This window comes from Scyliorhinus torazame, chromosome 3 (assembly GCF_047496885.1).
Source record: "Scyliorhinus torazame isolate Kashiwa2021f chromosome 3, sScyTor2.1, whole genome shotgun sequence".
Lineage (NCBI taxonomy): Eukaryota > Metazoa > Chordata > Chondrichthyes > Carcharhiniformes > Scyliorhinidae > Scyliorhinus > Scyliorhinus torazame.
The window spans coordinates 25,579,981-25,597,632 of NC_092709.1; positions in this window are offsets into that span (position 1 = coordinate 25,579,981).

A 17,652-nucleotide genomic window follows, 5' to 3' on the forward strand; every position below is an offset into this window, starting at 1 on the left:
CCTCCGACGTAGGGGGGGTATAACGGCTAGGCGCCCGTCTTTTGCAATGTGAGCGCCTGAGGGGCCGCCCCTTTCCTCCGGCGGCAGTGGTACAGGTGCGGCATCATCCACAGTGACCATATCGGAGTCCGCTCCTCACCAGTGGCGCCGGAGGGGCGTGAATAATTTGTCGGGGAGGATTCTCCACGGTCCTTGGTATGCTGGTCTGAGTCAGCTCCGGAGGAGGAAACAAATCTGAGGCCCGCACCTGGTCCAGGTGTTTCCTTATTACACGTTTTCCCACACGTATCTCATACGACACAGGTCCTGTCCTGGCCTTGACTGTTCCTGCTACCCATGTGGGGCCATTCACATAATTTCCGACCCATACATTTTCGCCCGTGTTGAACTGCCTTTCTCGGCGAGTGTTGTCGTGGCCCCTGCATTGGGCCTCTTGGTGTCGCTCTATTCTGCCACCTAAATTCGGAAATAGTAGACTCAGCCGGGTTCGGAGTCGTCTGCCCATGAGTAGCTCTTCCAGTGCTATTACCATTGTGGCATGTGGAGTTGTTCTGTAGTCAAATAGCCAGCATGACAGTTTGGTGTCCAATGATGCTGCTGACTGTTTCTTCAACCCGACTTTTAAGGTCTGGACGGCTCTCTCCGCCAAACCATTCGATGCCAGGTGGTATGGGGCCGTCCTTATGTGCCGAATGCCATTCGACTTCATACATTTTGTGAAGTCCTGGCTGGTGAAAAGCGATCCATTATCCGAAACTAACACCTCCGGGATACCATGAGTTGCGAACGAGGTGCGGAGTTTTTCAATGGTAGTTGTTGAATTTGCAGAGTTCATTTTGCAGACATCTAGCCATTTGGAATGGGCGTCTACTATTATAAAAAACATTGAACCCATAAACAGGACTGCAAAATTGACATGAAGTCAGGACCATGGTCTACCTGGCCATTCCCATGGATGCAGCGGGGCTGCCGGCAGGGTGCCGGTGGCGCCTTCTGCCTTTGTTGCCATTCTTGGCATCGACCTACCAATGCCGCTATGTCTGTCTCCAGGCCCGGCCACCAGACATAGCTTCTGGCCAGCATCTTCATTTTTGAGACTCCAGGGTGCCCATAATGTAGTTCAGCCAGTATGGCTCGACGGCCTTGACTTGGAACTATTACTCAAGCCCCCCCATAGCAGGATCCCGTCTTCCACGGTGATCTGCTCTCTTCTGCTCCAATAAGGGTGGAATTCCGCCTGGACCGGTCTTTCCATCTCCCCAGTTAGCACCATGTGTTTTATTTTTGATAAAACCGGGTCCCTTTGGGTCCATAAACAAATGTTTTGTGTGACCACTGGAAGGGTGTCCAGGAAATGTGACGTCATTACCGTTTCCTCTATTTTGGGTACTAATGGCGAGGGGTCCGGTAATGGCAGCCTGCTTAGTGCATCAGCGTTTGTTTCATAGAGTGTTTCATAGAATTTACAGTGCAGAAGGAGGCCATTCGGCCCATCGAGTCTGCACCGGCTCTTGGAAAGAGCACCCTACCCAAGGTCAACACCTCCACCCTATCCCCATAACCCAGTAACCCCACCCAACACTAAGGGCAATTTTGGACACTAAGGGCAATTTATCATGGCCAATCCACCTAACCCGCACATCTTTGGACTGTGGGAGGAAACCGGAGCACCCGGAGGAAACCCACGCACACACGGGGAGGATGTGCAGACTCCGCACAGACAGTGACCCAAGCCGGAATCGAACCCGGGACCCTGGAGCTGTGAAGCAATTGTGCTATCCACAATGCTACCGTGCTGCCCCCGGGTTGCTGGCCGATGCTCCTTTCTGGCTCCGATCTCTGGCAACAACTACAATATTTTGACGGGTGAAAGGCTGCATGGGCTGCCGTCTGTCTGGACTTAATTTTCCCTTGCTTGGTGGGGCTTCTGCGAGTGGGCCTGGTTAACTTAGTAACGAAGTCGTTCCTGAGGGTGGCTATGCAGTTGCCTATCCCCTTAACTCAGTTTCACTGATATGGGCGTCTACCTCCATCGGAGTACCCTGTAACTCATGCGCTCCGCTTGCCGCTTTTTCTAAGGACAAAGCCAGCTGCAATGCTTGTTTGCAATCCAGCTCGGCCGGTGCTAATAGACGTTTCTGTATTGCTAAATTATTTATTCCACATACCAAACGGTCTAGGAGCATCTCATTTGGCATCAGGCCAAATTCGCAAGCCTATGCTAATCGCCTTAATCTTGTTAAAAAGTTTGTAACTGACTCCCCAGTATCTCGGAATGCTGAGTAAAACCGGCACCTTCGCAGGATTGGAGGTGCTTAGGGTCATAGTACTCTTTTACTAAGTCCGTCAATTCCTGGAAAGTGTTCGTGTCCGGTGCCTTCAGAAAAGTGAGACGGCGCATAATGGCAAAGGCTGCTGGCCCACACACTGTCAGCAGAATGACCTGTTGCTTTTCATCCGGAACTATATCATTTGCTCTAAAGAAGTACTTCATTCTCTCTACATATTGGGCCCAGTCTTCCACTGCAGGGTCAAAAGAGTCCAACTTCCCAAATAAAGGCATTTTGCCTGTCAGTGGCTTACCCTCCATATGTGGCAGCTGCTGACGAGCAGGTTTCTTCAGGTCGTTCCGTTTTCCTCGTCGCCACTGTAATAAGTCCACGGAGGCAGCAGTCCCGTCCCGTCCCCAGAATTCCTTTTATTTACAAACCCAACAGCTGAACATCCGTGACCATTCAGTCTGCTGTCTACACAGGCAGTGCAGAGGATCTGACACGCCCTGTTATATACACAGGAAGGGGTTCTACACTAATCAGGGAACTGGTATTCTAATTGGCCAATCTCAAAGGCCTGGCCTAAGTCATTGTAGTAAATGAGTGTAAATGTGGTCAGAAACTCAGTTTGAAGTCAAACACATCACTAAGGCAGTAAATGGACTGCCTCAGCTATAGACAACTCCCAAGAATGCAAATGGTGGCCAAGCATTAGAATTTGGGGTGGGGACCAGAGACAACGGCTTCAACCTTCTCGATATTTAGTTGGAGGAAATTTCTACTCATCCAAGAGTGGATGCTGGATAAGCAGTATATGACAGATAAAAAACAGTGGAGGGATCCACAGAGATGGTGCTAAGATAGAGCTGAATGTTATCAGTTTTTGCATGGTATCACTGAGAGGTAGTATACACGAGAAATAGGATAGATATTTAGCTGACTAGAAAGGTAATGGCACAGTAGTGGGAAGAGAATCCATTTTAGGTGATTCTCTGGCTATGGTTAGCCAGAGAACAACGCTAGGGCAGTTCCACCCTGCTGGATGATGAAGGAGAGGCGTTAGATGAGATGGTTTGGTTAACTGTGTCAAAGGATGTAGACAGCTCAAGAACGACGAGGAGGGATAGTTTTCCATGATCGTGGACACAAAAAATATCATTTGAACATGATTTGTGACTTTCATAAGTGCCAATAAGTATCGTGACGCTGCAAAACCTGATTGGAGAGATTCAATCTTGGAATTAAAGATAGACAGGAAATTGGGAAAACCTAACACATTCAAGGACTTTGGAAAGGAAAGGGTGGTTGGAAATGGGGTGGTAGATTGCAAGGACAGAGAGAGAAAAGATGGGTTAGTGCTTGATTGCCATATTATTCCATTATCTATTACTCACATCATTTACTTTAATTCTGTAGGGAGGAATTTTGTGTATTGGGTACACAATTTTGTGAATTTGTGTATTTACTGCCATCAGTCACACAGAGATAATTTAAGTAATTTATGCTTGTATTGTGTGTATTAGGAATAAGGTATTAATTTATGTCTCTGTATTTGTGTGCTAAGAAAGGGTTCAAAGTTCAATTTAGCTCCATGTTAAACAAAGGTGCCTGCAAGTCTGTAGGTTTAGTTTCACTTTAAACTTTGCCTTCATTGTAATGAAGGTTCTATGATATAAAAGCAATTTCAGGTGTTTTAAAACAGATTAAGCTGCTGCTTAACAACCAGAGGCCAATACTGAATCGCAGAAGCACTCCAGTTTCAGTTTGTAACCAGGTAACCCCGAGCCAAGAAACATTCCACAGAAACTGCTAAAATTCGCAGGACAATGCACAGGGACAGGAAGCCAATCTCAAGCTAAAGAACAGGAAATCCTAGAAACTAGGGAAGGGGAGAGAGTAAAGCCCCAGGAATACTCTGAAGTCAAAAGAGGTTAAAGGGCGCAATCTAACCAAATTGCAAGAGCCCCGTGTCGAGCACGTTAAGCTGGGTGTTTCCTGGTGCTCACAGCTCCGAGAAACGGGACTCTGTTGCAATCCGGGGCCTCATCGGGAATTCCACCCCGAATTCACATTTAGTCCAATTTCCTGTACTGCGGAACTCCTCAGTGCAGGAGGAGATGGAGACGTCGTTTTTAAATAGCGCCCAATCTCCACCCCCCGCCCCCCCCCCCCCCCCCCCGACATGACCCGTGGGCGTATCAAAGCCCCAACTGACTTATAAAGGGGTTCTTGGGGCCCCCCTCCCCGCAACCCATCTGACACGGGCAAGGTACTGCTGGGCCGCATCGCCGGTGTGGGCACAAAGCTGACCTTTGCTTTATGTTGGTTGGGACTACCTGATCGTTCTGGGAGGTGGTCTCACCACACCAGTGCTTCAGTTAACATAGCTAGTAACCTGTCCACCAACCCAGTATCTGCATAACCACAGTGCTGGCCACGACCTGAAGCTGCATCTGGTAAAGATTGGCAGCAGTGATACAATAATATGGAAGTGGTGTGAATTATCTCATCTAAAATGATTCATTGCATCTGCTATGTCCATTTGGCAAATAAGAAAAAATATTAGGTTTAATACAGGGGTAAGAATATCCACACCTCATTCACCCGTCACTTTGGTGAGCACGCAAAAAACCCCTCAAAAATCTGTATCTTCAGACAAAAGCCACTTGGTCAGTTTTTTATGGATTACTCCGGCCTGCGACAGCATCAGTGAGACAGTATCCTAAGTGAACCCAGGCCTAATGGAGCAAGAGGGTCCCACAGAAAACCACAAAGCAGACTTGGGCTTCAGCCTCCTTGCAAAAGTGGTCGAGGGAACGTTTGTAATTTCTTGTTTGCAGGGCACCCCAACCTCCGTCCACCCACCCTGTCCCCCACCCCTCGCCACTCCCTCGCCTCCCCCTGATGGAGCTCACTCCTCCAGGATTCCGGCTGGAACGACGGTTTAGAATGGTCACTTATCAGGGTGTGATGGTATGTATTAGGGGTAATATGGTACCTGTGAAGCCGAGAGGCTATTGGCTGACAGGTCCCGGGTCCTGGTTGGATCTGCCGACTTCTGGCTCCGCCCTGAAGGCGGAGTATAAGAGCTCGAGTTCTCCCCGCAGCTTCATTCTGTAACTGAGCTGCTGGGGAAAAAGTCTCGCTTAATAAAGCCTAGATAGACTTCATCGCTTCTCGTCTTGTGTAAGTCATTGTGCGCTACAATTTATTAAGCGAGCATAAAAGACTATGGAGCTCCGGATCACCCTGGAGTGCCTGCGGATCAGCCCCCATGCACCAAACTCGCGGCCGTGTTCAAACACTGGCTAGCATGCTTCGAAGGCTACCTTCGGACGCCCCCCGGCCGGATCACGGAAGAGCAGAAAATGCAGGTCCCGGAGATTTACTCGCTTATAAAAGACGCGGAGGATTTCCCGACGGCGCTCGCGTTGCTGAAGGGCATCTACATTCGGCCCGTAAACCAGGTCTACGCACGCCGCCAACTCGCGACGAGACGGCAAATTCACGGAGAATCGCTCGACGAATTCTACGGCGCGCTGCTGATTTTGGGACAAAACTGCAACTGCCCGCCGGTGAGCGCGATCGAGCACACGGACCTGCTAATTCGAGATGCATTCGTGGCAGGTATGAACACTTCCCAAATTCGTCAGACTTTTAGAAAGAGAGTCGCTAGGACTCTCAGAGGCACGGGCCCTTGCGGCCTCCCTTGATGTGGCCTCCCAAAACGACCGCGCCTACGGCCCCAACCGCGCGGCAGCCCCTTGGGCTCCGTGGACCCCTGTCGCGACCGACTCCCCGGCACCCCCCACCCCCCCGCAAGCTTGCGCGGTTAGAACGCCAGACCATCCCGGGGGGGCCTGCTGCTACTTTTGCGGGCAGGCGAAACACCCCCGGCAGCGTTGCCCGGCCCGCGCAGCCACTTGTAAAAGCTGCGACAAAAAGGGCCATTACGCGGCAGTGAGCCGGTCCCAGGGGGGCGCCGCAATCCCCGGAGAAGAACGAGGACAACAGATCCCGAACACTCCCCAACCCCCCCAGCGTTCCATGTGCGACCCATGGGCACCGCCATTTTGGGTCCCGGACACCACAAGGGGAGGATGGGCGCCGCCATCTTGTGATCCCCCAGGCACGTGCGATTCATGGGGGCGGCCATTTTGTCCACCCCGACCGCGTGCGATTCATGGGGGCGGCCATTTTGTCCACCTCCGACCGCGTGCGATTCATGGACGCCGCCATCTTGGTTGACAACAAAGGACCCCAGCATAGACGGCTCCACGGGGTCCGAAGAAAACGCCGCGACACTACTGCCACGACTGGCTTCGGTGACGCTGGATCAATCGCGGCCCCGGACGCTCCAAACGACGACAACAACGCTGCTGGTCAACGGATACGAGACGCCATGCTTGATCGACTCCGGGAGCATGGAAAGTTTTATTCACCCAGATATGGTAAGACGCTGTTTTCTGTCCATCCATCCAAGCACGCAAAAGATTTCCCTAGCTGCAGGATCCCACTCAGTAGAGATCAAAGGGTTCTGCATCGCGAACCTAACGATGCAAGGGAGGGAGTTTAAGAACTACAGGCTCTACGTCCTTCCCCAACTCTGCACGCCCACGTTACTGGGATTAGACTTCCTGTGTAACCTCCAGAGCCTAACATTCCAATTCGGCGGCCCAATACCCCCACTCACTATCTGCGGCCTCGCAACCCTCAAGGTTGAACCGCCATCTTTGTTTGCAAACTTCACCCCGGATTACAAACCCGTCGCCACTAGGAGCAGACGGTACAGCGCTCAGGACCGGCGTTTATCCGGTCTGAAGTCCAGCGGTTGCTGAAGGAAGGCATAATCCAGGCCAACAATAGTCCCTGGAGAGCCCAGGTGGTAGTCGTGAAGACCGGGGAGAAGCAAAGGATGGTCGTAGACTGTAGTCAGACCATCAACAGGTACACGCAGCTAGATGCGTACCCTCTCCCCCGCATATCCGACATGGTCAATCGGATTGCCCAGTATAAGGTCTTTTCCACCATGGACCTCAAGTCCGCATACCACCAGCTCCCCATCCGCCCAGATGACCACAGGTACACCGCCTTTGAGGCAGACGGGTGGCTGTACCATTTCCTAAGGGTCCCATTTGGCGTCACGAACGAGGTCTCGGTCTTCCAACGGGAGATGGACCGAATGGTTGACCAGCACGGATTGCAGGCCACGTTCCCGTATCTCGACAACATAACCATCTGCGGCCACGATCAGCAGGACCACGACGCCAACCTCCAAACGTTCCTCCAGACCACTAACGCCCTGAACCTCACATACAACGAGGAAAAATGCGTTATTAGCACAAACCGTTTGGCCATCCTGGGATACGTAGTGCGCAATGGAGTGATAGGCCCGACCCCGAACGCATGCGCCCCCTTATGGAATTCCCCCTCCCCCATTGCTCCAAAGCCCTGAAACGCTGCCTGGGCTTCTTTTCATATTACGCCCAGTGGGTTCCCCAGTACGCAGACAAGGCCCGCCCGTTAATACAGTCCACTACCTTCCCCCTGTCGACAGAGGCTCGCCAGGCCTTCAGCCGCATCAAAGCGGATATCGCAAAGGCCACGATGCGCGCCATCGACGAGTCCCTCCCCTTCCAGGTCGAGAGCGACGCATCCGATGTAGCTCTGGCGGCCACCCTTAACCAAGCGGGCAGACCCGTGGCCTTTTTCTCCCGGACCCTCCACGCCTCAGAAATCCGCCACTTCTCAGTGGAAAAGGAAGCCCAAGCCATAGTGGAAGCTGTGCGACATTAGAGGCATTACCTGGCCGGCAGGAGATTCACTCTCCTCACTGACCAACGGTCGGTAGCCTTTCTGTTCGATAATGCACAGCGGGGCAAAATTATGAATGACAAGATCTTAAGGTGGAGGATCGAGCTCTCCACCTATAACTATGAGATCTTGTATCGTCCCGGAAAGCTGAATGAGCCATCCGATGCCCTATCCCGCGGCACATGTGCCAACACACAAATAGACCGCCTCCAAGCCCTCCACGAGGACCTCTGCCACCCGGGAGTCACTCGATTCTACCATTTCATAAAGTCCCAAAACCTCCCCTACTCTGTTGAGGAGGTCCGTACAGTCACCAGGAACTGCCACATCTGCGCAGAGTGCAAACCACACTTTACAGGCCGGATAGAGTGCACCTGATCAAGGCTTCCCGCCCCTTTGAACGCCTCAGTTTGGATTTCAAAGGGCCCCTCCCCTCCACCGACCGCAACGCATACTTCCTGAACGTGGTGGACGAGTACTCCCGTTTCCCCTTCGCCATTCCCTGCCCCGACATGACAGCGGCTACGGTCATTAAAGCCCTGGGCACCATCTTTACACTGTTCGGCTTCCCCGCATACATCCATAGCGACAGGGGGTCCTCCTTCATGAGTGACGAGCTGCATCAGTTCCTGCTCAGCAAGGGCATTGCCTCGAGCAGGACGACCAGCTACAACCCCCGGGGGAACGGGCAGGTAGAGAGGGAGAACGGAACGGTCTGGAAGACCGTCCTACTGGCCCTACGGTCCAGAGATCTCCCAGTTTCCCGGTGGCAGGAAGTCCTCCCGGATGCTTTCCACTCCATCTGGTCGCTGCTGTATACCACCACTAACCAAACGCCTCACGAGCGCCTCCTTGTCTTCCCTAGGAAGTCATCCTCCGGAACGTCACTGCCGACCTGGCTGGCAGCCCAGGACCCATCTTGCTCCGGAAACATGTGTGGGTGCACAAATCGGACCCATTGGTCGAGAGGGTTCACCTTCTCCACGCGAACCCGCAGTGAGGCATACCCCGACGGCCGACAGGACACGGTCTCCCTGCGGGACCTGGCGCCTGCTGGCAACACGCACGCACCCCCAACACCGATCACTCCCTCCCTGCCACCGGCGCACCCCACGACCGCCCCCTTCCCGGGGGGATCGGTCCTCCTCCCGTGCCCGCCCAGGAGTAAAACAGGAACAAACAGCGCAACGCTCCCGGAGACGACAGCATCCAAGCCAGCACCTGCACCACCACCGGGGCTGAGGCAATCGACGAGGAAGACCAGACCGCCCGCTCGACTCGTGGAATCCGCGTGACACTGAGAAAGCAAGAATTTTGTTGTAAAAGAAAAACAAATTCTTTCCTTATTGTAAATAGTTTTGACAAACTTGTACATAGCTAAATGTTGGGCTAAATATGTATAGCCACAGTTCGAAATTTGTTCCAGGGCCAGCCTTGTAAACCCCTACCACCATGCGAACCACCACCCTGCCGGATTCCTTTTTAACAAAGGGTGAATGTGGTGGTATGTATTAGGGGTAATATGGTACCTGTGAAGCGAAGAGGCTATTGGCTGACAGGTCCCGGGTCCTGGTTGGATCTGCCGACTTCTGGCTCCGCCCTGAAGGCGGAGTATAAGAGCTTGAGTTCTCCCCGCAGCCTCATTCTGTAACTGAGCTGCTGGGGAACAAGTCTTGCTTAATAAAGCCTAGATAGACTTCATCGCTTCTCGTCTTGTGTAAGTCATTGTGCGCTACACAGGGAAATTGTTCTTTAACTTTACACACAGAGCGTCCTCTCGTGGAGTTCAGCTCAAAACAACAGTGCTTGAACGGCATGCCTTCCAAACGAGCATCTGCAATCTCAAAGTCATGCCAGGGAAGCCGGACTTGTTCACCCAGGATAGTCTCCCAGTTATTTTGAGCCACTTAGAGGCAAAGGGGGAAACATTAAAAAATGACAGTAAGTTGTCTTCAAAAGCTGAGTGGTCGTTGTCTTTATACCACCTGATGGTCTATCTTTGTTGTGTCTCCTTCTGACAGACCCTGTCATACTCTGTGAGACGGCAGGCCCAGCCAAGTAGCATGCAATGACAGGTATGAAGCAACTGAACCGCAGAGAGAAAGCAATTTTTCAATCAGAACGCTCAACCTCCTTTGCAAAGGACAGGGTTACTAAATAATGATTTGCAATTTTTTCCCCTTAGGTTTCAGTGGTTGCTGGAGGCATGGTGGCGTAGTGGTTAGCACTGCTGACTCACGGCGCCGAGGACCCTGGTTCGATCCCAGCCCCGGGTCACTGTCCGTGTGGAGTTTGCACATTCTCCCCGTGTCTGCGTGGGTCTCAGCCCCACAACCCAAAAGATGTGCAGGGTAGGTGGACTGGCCATGCTAAATTGCCCCTTAATTGGAAAAAAATTAATTGGGTACTCAAATTTTATTTTAAAAAAAAGATTTAAGTGTTTGCCAGAAATACAAAGAACAAACGCCTTCCAGCCGGTCTGACCACTTGTTTGCTCAAGGTGTGCCTTGAGGTTCACAGCTTGCGGCTCTAAGCAGGAGCCTGAGGCCAAATTCGGGTGAGACTCGAGAATTAAGTTTCTGGCATGTGCACACAGCATGCCAACTATTTCAGGTTTGAAATAGATTCAGATTAAGTTGTCCTCTTTCTGGGCAAGCAGTCCAGTGCGATAACACGCCGGGGTGGAAATCCTGTGGAAGAAAACACCAGGGGGGGGGGAATCCAGCAAATGAACAGTTGGGGGATTGGGACCAAGTGAAAGAATGTTCCTGAGGAGGTTATCCAGTGTAGGAACACTCCAGGGGCAGGGCACAGTGGAAGAACACTCCTAGGGTGGGAATTTGTTTTATTCATGTGAGGGTTGTAAATATCACTGGCATTTATTGCCCTAATTGCTCTTGAGAAGGTGATGATGAGTCACCTTCATGAACCGCTGCAGTTCACATGGTGTAGGTACACCCACAATACTATTAGGGAGGGAATGGGGCGACACGGTGGCACGGTGGTTAGCACTGCTGCCTCACTAAGCGCCAGGGACCCGGGTTCAAATCCGGCCTCGGGTGACTGTTTGGAGCTTGCACATTCGCACCGTGTCTGCCTGGGTTTCCTCCGGGTGCTCCGGTTTCCTCCCACAATCTAAAAATGAGCAGGTTAGGTGGATTGGCTGCGCGAAATTGCCCTTTAGTGTCCCACAGTTAAGTGGGGTTACAGGGATTGGGCCTAGGTAGGGTGCTTTTTCAGAGGCTCGGTGTAGACTAAATGGGCCGAATGGCCTCTTTCTTCATTGTAGCGTTTCTATGATTTTGACCCAGCGACGGTGAAGAAACGGTGATATATTTCCAAGTCAGGTTGTTGGAGGTAAGGTAGTGGTGTTCCCGTGCAACCTTGTCCTTCTCGGCGGTAGAGGTCATAGGCTTTGAAGGATCCCTAGTGAGTTGCTGCATTGCATCGTGTAGGTGGATGCATTACTGTCATTGACACTGTATGACAGTGGCTTCGCTCAGTTGGCTAGACAGCTGGTTCGTGATGCAGAGCGAGGCTATCAGCGTTCAATTCCTGTACTGGCTGAGGTTATTCTCAACCTTGCTTGGTGATCCTCAGGTTAAATCACCAGTAGTCAGCTCTCCCCCTCAAAGGAGAAAGCAGCCTATGGTCGGCTGGGGCTATGGCGACTTGACTTGACTTACTCTGTACCAGTGGTGGAAGGAGTGAATCTTGAAGTTGGTGGATGGGTTGCTGGTCAAGCGGGCTGCTTTATCCTGGGTGTCGAGAACCGTGAGTCTTTACCATATTCATCGACATGTGATACATTATTTGAAACCTCTTCTTTCCAGAACTTGTAACCTGAGTTGTCATCTACAGAATCACAGAAATTGATTCTATTTTATTGGGAAAGGTGTTGCCAACCAAGTGTTTTACGTTGTACAAGGCCTCAGTACTATCAGTATGAAGGAACTCAGTTTACTGCTTGCAATTTCTTTATCCGACCAGCAGTCCCACGAACTACATTTGCTTTCAAGTTTAAGAAGTGCATTTTCAAGAAGCATTGTTTATCACAGAGGAAATGAACTGCTATTGGATATTTCGGAGGAACCGGCCGGTTAACTGGCTCTGAGCTCCCTCAGGTGGTCACTCGGAGACTGAACGCTTACTGAGTGGCTGCTCCAAAGCCACACACTCATTCTATCTGAAACTCACAGTAGTTGTTAACGATAAGCTGCTGGTCCAGCTCAGAAAAAGGGAGGCGGCCAGGGAGCTAGGGAGAGTAAAGAGTAGAGGTGGGAATACTGTCCTGGACCCAGTGGGGGTGAATGAGGTGTTTAAGGACTTTTACATTAAATTATATGAGTCGAACCCCCGGCGGGGGTGGAGGGGATGAGGCAGTTTTTGGATCAGTTGAGGTTCCCGAGGGTTGATGAGGGTCTAGTGGAAGGGCTGGGAGCCCCAATGGAAATTGAGGAAATAATCGAGGGGCTGGAGGGCATGCAGTCGGGCAAGGCCCCGGGGCCGGACACGGTGGAATTCTACACAAGGTTTTCAGAGATATTGAGCCCACTGCTGGTGCGGACATTTAACGAAGCACGAGAGCAGGGAGTCCTCCCCCAACAATGTCGCAGGCCTCGATTTCATTGATCCTGAAACGGGAGAAGGATCCGGAGCAATGCGGGTCATACAGGCCAATTTCTCTGCAGAATGGGAATGCCAAGCTGCTGGCTAAGATACTGACCACGAAGGTGGAGGATTGTGTCCCGGTGGTGAAAGGGGAAGACCAGATGGGATTTGTAAAGGGCAGGCAACTCAGGGCCAATGTTCGAAGGCTTTAAATATTATTATGATGCCCTCGGAAGGAAGGGAGGTGGAGGTGGTGGTAGTGATGGATGCGGAGAAGGCTTTTGATCGGGTGGAGTGGGATTACCTGTGGGAGGCTCTGGGAAGGTTTGGGTTTGGTGAGGACTCTATTGACTGGGTGCGGTTGCTCTATCAGGCACCAGTAGTGAGTGTGCGTACGAACCGGCTGAGGTCGGGGTATTTTAAACTACACCGAGGGACGCGGCAAGGGTGCCCCCTCTCCCCGCTACAGTTTTCTCTGGCGTTAAGAGCCTCTATGAACTGGAAAGGGCTGGTTGGGGGTGGGGGTGGAGCACCGGGTCTCAATTTACGCAGATGACCTGCTCTTGTACATTTCGGACCCACTGGAGGGGCTGGGGGACGTTATGCGAATCCTGGGGGAATTTGGCAATTTTTCAGGGTATAAATTGAACATGGGGGGGAAAAGTGAGATGTTCACGATCCAGGCAAGAGGGCAGGAGAAGAGACTGGGAGAGCTGCCACTTAGAATGGTAGGAAAGAGCTTTCGGTATTTGGGAATCCAGGTGGCACGGGAATGGGAGGCACTGCACAAGTTAAACCTATCCCGGCTTGTAGAACAAATGAAAGGGGACTTTAAGAGATGGGACATGCTCCCGTTATCACTGGTGGGGAGGGTACAGACCGTGAAAATGACAGTCCTCCCCAGATTCCTGTTTGTCTTTCAGTGCCTCCCCATCTTCATCCCAAAGGCCTTTTTCAAGTGGGTGAATAAGGTTATTTCGGACTTTGTTTTGTCGGGTAAAACCCTGCGAGTGAAGAAAGTGTTGCTGGAGCGCAGTCAGGGGGAGGGTGGTTGGCGCTGCCGAACTTCTGCAACTACTACTGGGCGGCTAATATAGCCATGATTAGGAAGTGGGTAGTGGGGGAGGGATCGGTGTGGGAGCGGATGGAGGCGACGCCATGTCAAGACACCAGTCTGGGAGCATTGGTAACGGCACCTCTTCTGTTCTCGCCGGCCCGATACTCCACAAGTCCGGTGGTGGTGGCGGCTCTGAGAATCTGGGGGCAGTGGAGGAGATATAAGAGAGTGGAGGGAGCATCGGTTTGGACCCCGATTTATAATAAATCATCGGTTTGTACCGTGTAGGCTGGATGGTGGGTTCCGGAGGTGGCAAAGGGCAGGAATTAGGAGGATGGGGGATCTATTTACAGACGGTAGCTTCCCCAGCTTGAAAGCCTTGGAGGATAAATTTGAATTGCTAGCAGGGAATGGGTTTAGGTATTTGCAGGTGCGAGACTGCTTGAGAAAGCAGGTTCCAGCCTTCCCGCTGCTGCCGCCGTGGGGGATACTGGATAGAGTAGTCTCCAGTACCTGGGTGGGAGAGGGGAAGGTGTCAGATATTTACCAGGAACTTTCAGAGGCGGAGGAAACTCCGGTGGAGGAGCTTAAGGGCAAGTGGGAGGAGGAGCTAGGAGGAGAGCTAGAGGCGGGTCTGTGGGCGGATGCCCTAAGCAGGGTTAATACATCCTCATCATGTGCTGGGCATACCCTAATACAATTTAAGGTAGTCCACTGGGCACACCTGACAGTGGCTCGGATGAGCAAGTTTTTCGGGGTAGAGGACAGGTGTGCGAGGTGCGCGGGAAGCCCAGCAAATCATGTCCACATATTTTGGGCATGCCCGAAGCTTAGAGGGTTTTGGCAAGGTTTTTCTAAGGCAATGTCCACGGTGCTAAAAACACGGGTGGTGCCGAGTCTGGAGGTGGTGATCTTTGGAGTGTTGGAAGAGCTGGGAGTTCAGGGGGCGAAAGAGGCCGACTTCTTGGCCTTTGCCTCCCTGGTAGCCCGGAGACGGATCCTTTTTTAAAAACAGTACCCAATTCATTTTTTCCAATGAAGGGGCAATTTAGCGTGGCCAATCCACCTATCCTGCACATCTTTGGGATGCGGGGGCGAAACCCACGCAAACATGGGGAGAATGTGTAAACTCCACACGGGCAGTGACCCAGAGCCGGGATCAGTCCTGGGACCTCGGCGCCGTGAGACTGCAGTGCTACCAGGCTGCCCCTACGGATCTTGTTAATGTGGAGGGACTTGAAGCCCCCCGAGTGTAGAAACCTGGGTTGGTGACATGGATGGGTTTCTCAGTCTCGAGAAAATAAAGTTCGCCTTAAGAGGGTCAATGGTCGGGTTCACCCGGAGGGGGCAGCCGTTCGTCGACTTTCTCGGGGGAAATTAAAAAGGTCAGCAGATGCAGTATTCCAAAGGGGGGGCCGGATTGTTGTTTTATGGTTGGGGTGGGATGGGGGTGGAAATGTTTATTATACCATGTTTATGTCATTGTTATTGTTATTATTATAAAAAGTTGCAAATACCCTAATTATTTTTTTTTAAAAGAAGCTGCTGGAAGTTCCTCACGAGTTGTGCTTCTCAACACAACAAAGGTTGTGTGGAGGGGGAAGAATCCGTTTCCACAGATTCACCTTGGTGGGCGTGTAAACTCATTGTCGAAACATCACGAAACCAACTGGCGTCCCGAGTGCCAGGAACATCTGATCCGACTTCCGGGTGCGGCAATGACCAGCTGAGTCGCACGTTTTGGCCCCTCCCGTTGGAACGGACTTTTGGGCTCTTGATAGGAGCCCCAACGGCAATTTAAACGGCCAGAATTACTGTGCGGTAAACTAGAAGGGAATCCCCCCGGATACACATGGAAAAAGGAGAGGATAGCGGCCGGATTGCAGAAGATCCTCTGGAGCAGCGGCTAGGAAGGGAAGCTCGAAGCAAGATGGCGTCGGAAGGTGGCCGTTTGTTATGGGGCCCAGAGCAACAAGAGTTCCTGCGGCGCTGTGTGGAAGAGCTGAAGAAGGAGTTGAAGAAGGAGCTGTTGGCTCCGATATTACAGGCGATTGAAGGGCTAAAGGAGGAGCAGAGGACCCAGGAGCTGGAGCTTCGGGTCGTGAAGGCAAAGACTGCTGAAAACGAAGATGAAATACAGGGCCTGGTGGTGAAGACAGAGACGCACGAGGCACAACACAAAAGGTGTGTGGAGAGGTTGGAAGCACTGGAGAATAACTCGCGGAGGAAGAATTTAAGAGTCCTGGGTCTTCCCGAAGGCGCAGAAGGGGCGGGCGGCGGGACATATGTGAGCACGATGCTTCACCCGCTAATGGGATCGGAGGCCCCGACGGGCCCCTTGGAGGTGGAGGGTGCTTATCGAGTTCTGGCGCGAAGACCAAAGGCTGGAGAAATACCTCGAGCTATAGTGGTGAGGTTTCTCCGCTACAACAACAGAGAGACGGTCCTCAGATGGGCGAAGAAAACTCGGAGCTGTAGGTGGGAGAACGCGGTGATCCGCGTATACCAGGATTGGAGTGCGGAGGTGGCGAGAAGGAGGGCAAGTTTCAATCAGGCTAAGGCGGTGCTTCACAAAAAGAAGGTTCAATTTGGAATGTTGCAACCGGCGAGACTGTGGGTCACACACCAAGGGAAGCACCACTACTTTGAGACGGCAGAAGAGGCGTGGACATTTATTGTGGACGAGAAGCTGGAATAGTCCGGCGAGAGAAAGAGCTTCTGGGATAAAGTGGTGGGGTGATGATGTGGGGCGAGGAAGGGGAAGGGAAGGGGGGGGGATGATTTTTCAATTTGTTAATTTTTCAATCCTGTAACTTTTCTCTCGTCCCCTCGTTGGGGGGAGGGGGGAGCATGAGGAACTGTAGGCGCCGGTGGGAAGGAAAGGGGAAGGAGAAGGGAAATGCGCCATTAGGGGCGGGGCCGAGTGGGAAACGTGGGCTTTGCTCCCGCGTGATGATAATGGTGGTGGGAACAGGGACGCAGGAAGGAGGGGGCCTCGCACAGTGAGGGGCCGAGGGCAAAGGGGGAAGCCGAGGTCAGCCAGAGTTCGCTGACTTCTGGGACCAACATGGGGGGTGCAACTACGCTAGAGGGGGATCTAGCGGAGGGGGGGTAGTTAACTGGGTTGCTGCTGCTAAGGAGAAGGGGGAGCTGTTGTGGGACGGGGTGGTCGAGACGGGGGGGCACCGTCGGTGGGATATACAGGTACGTGGGAACCGGGTGAGGAGCTGGGTTAAAAAAGGGGATGGCTAGTCGACAAGGGGGGGGGGGGTAAAGAGCCCCCCAACCCGGCTGATCACGTGGAACGTGAGAAGGCTGAACGGGCCGACTAAAAGGGCATGGGTACTCGCACACCTAAAGAAATTAAAGGCAGATGTGGTTATGTTGCAGGAGACGCACTTGAAACTGATAGACCAGGTCAGACTACGTAAAGGATGGGTGGGGCAGGTGTTTCATTCGGGTTTAGATGCGAAGAATAGGGGGGTGGCTATCCTAGTCGGGAAACGGGTACTGTTTGAGGCAAAGGCCATAGTGGCGGATAGTGGGGGTAGATATGTGATGGTGAGTGGCAGATTGCAGGGGGAGGCGGTGGTTCTGGTGAACGTATACGCCCCGAACTGGGATGATGCAAACTTTATGAGGCGTATGTTGGGGCGTATCCCAGACCTGGAGGTGGGAAAGTTGGTAATGGGGGGGAGACTTCAATACGGTGCTTGATCCAGGGCTGGACCGGTCGAGGTCCAGGACCGGGAGGAGGCCGGCAGCGGCCAGGGTGCTCAAGGACTTCATGGAGCAGATGGGAGGGGTAGACCCCTGGAGATTTATTAGGCCTAGGAGTAAGGAGTTCTCATTTTTCTCCCATGTTCACAAGGTATATTCACGGATAGACTTTTTTGT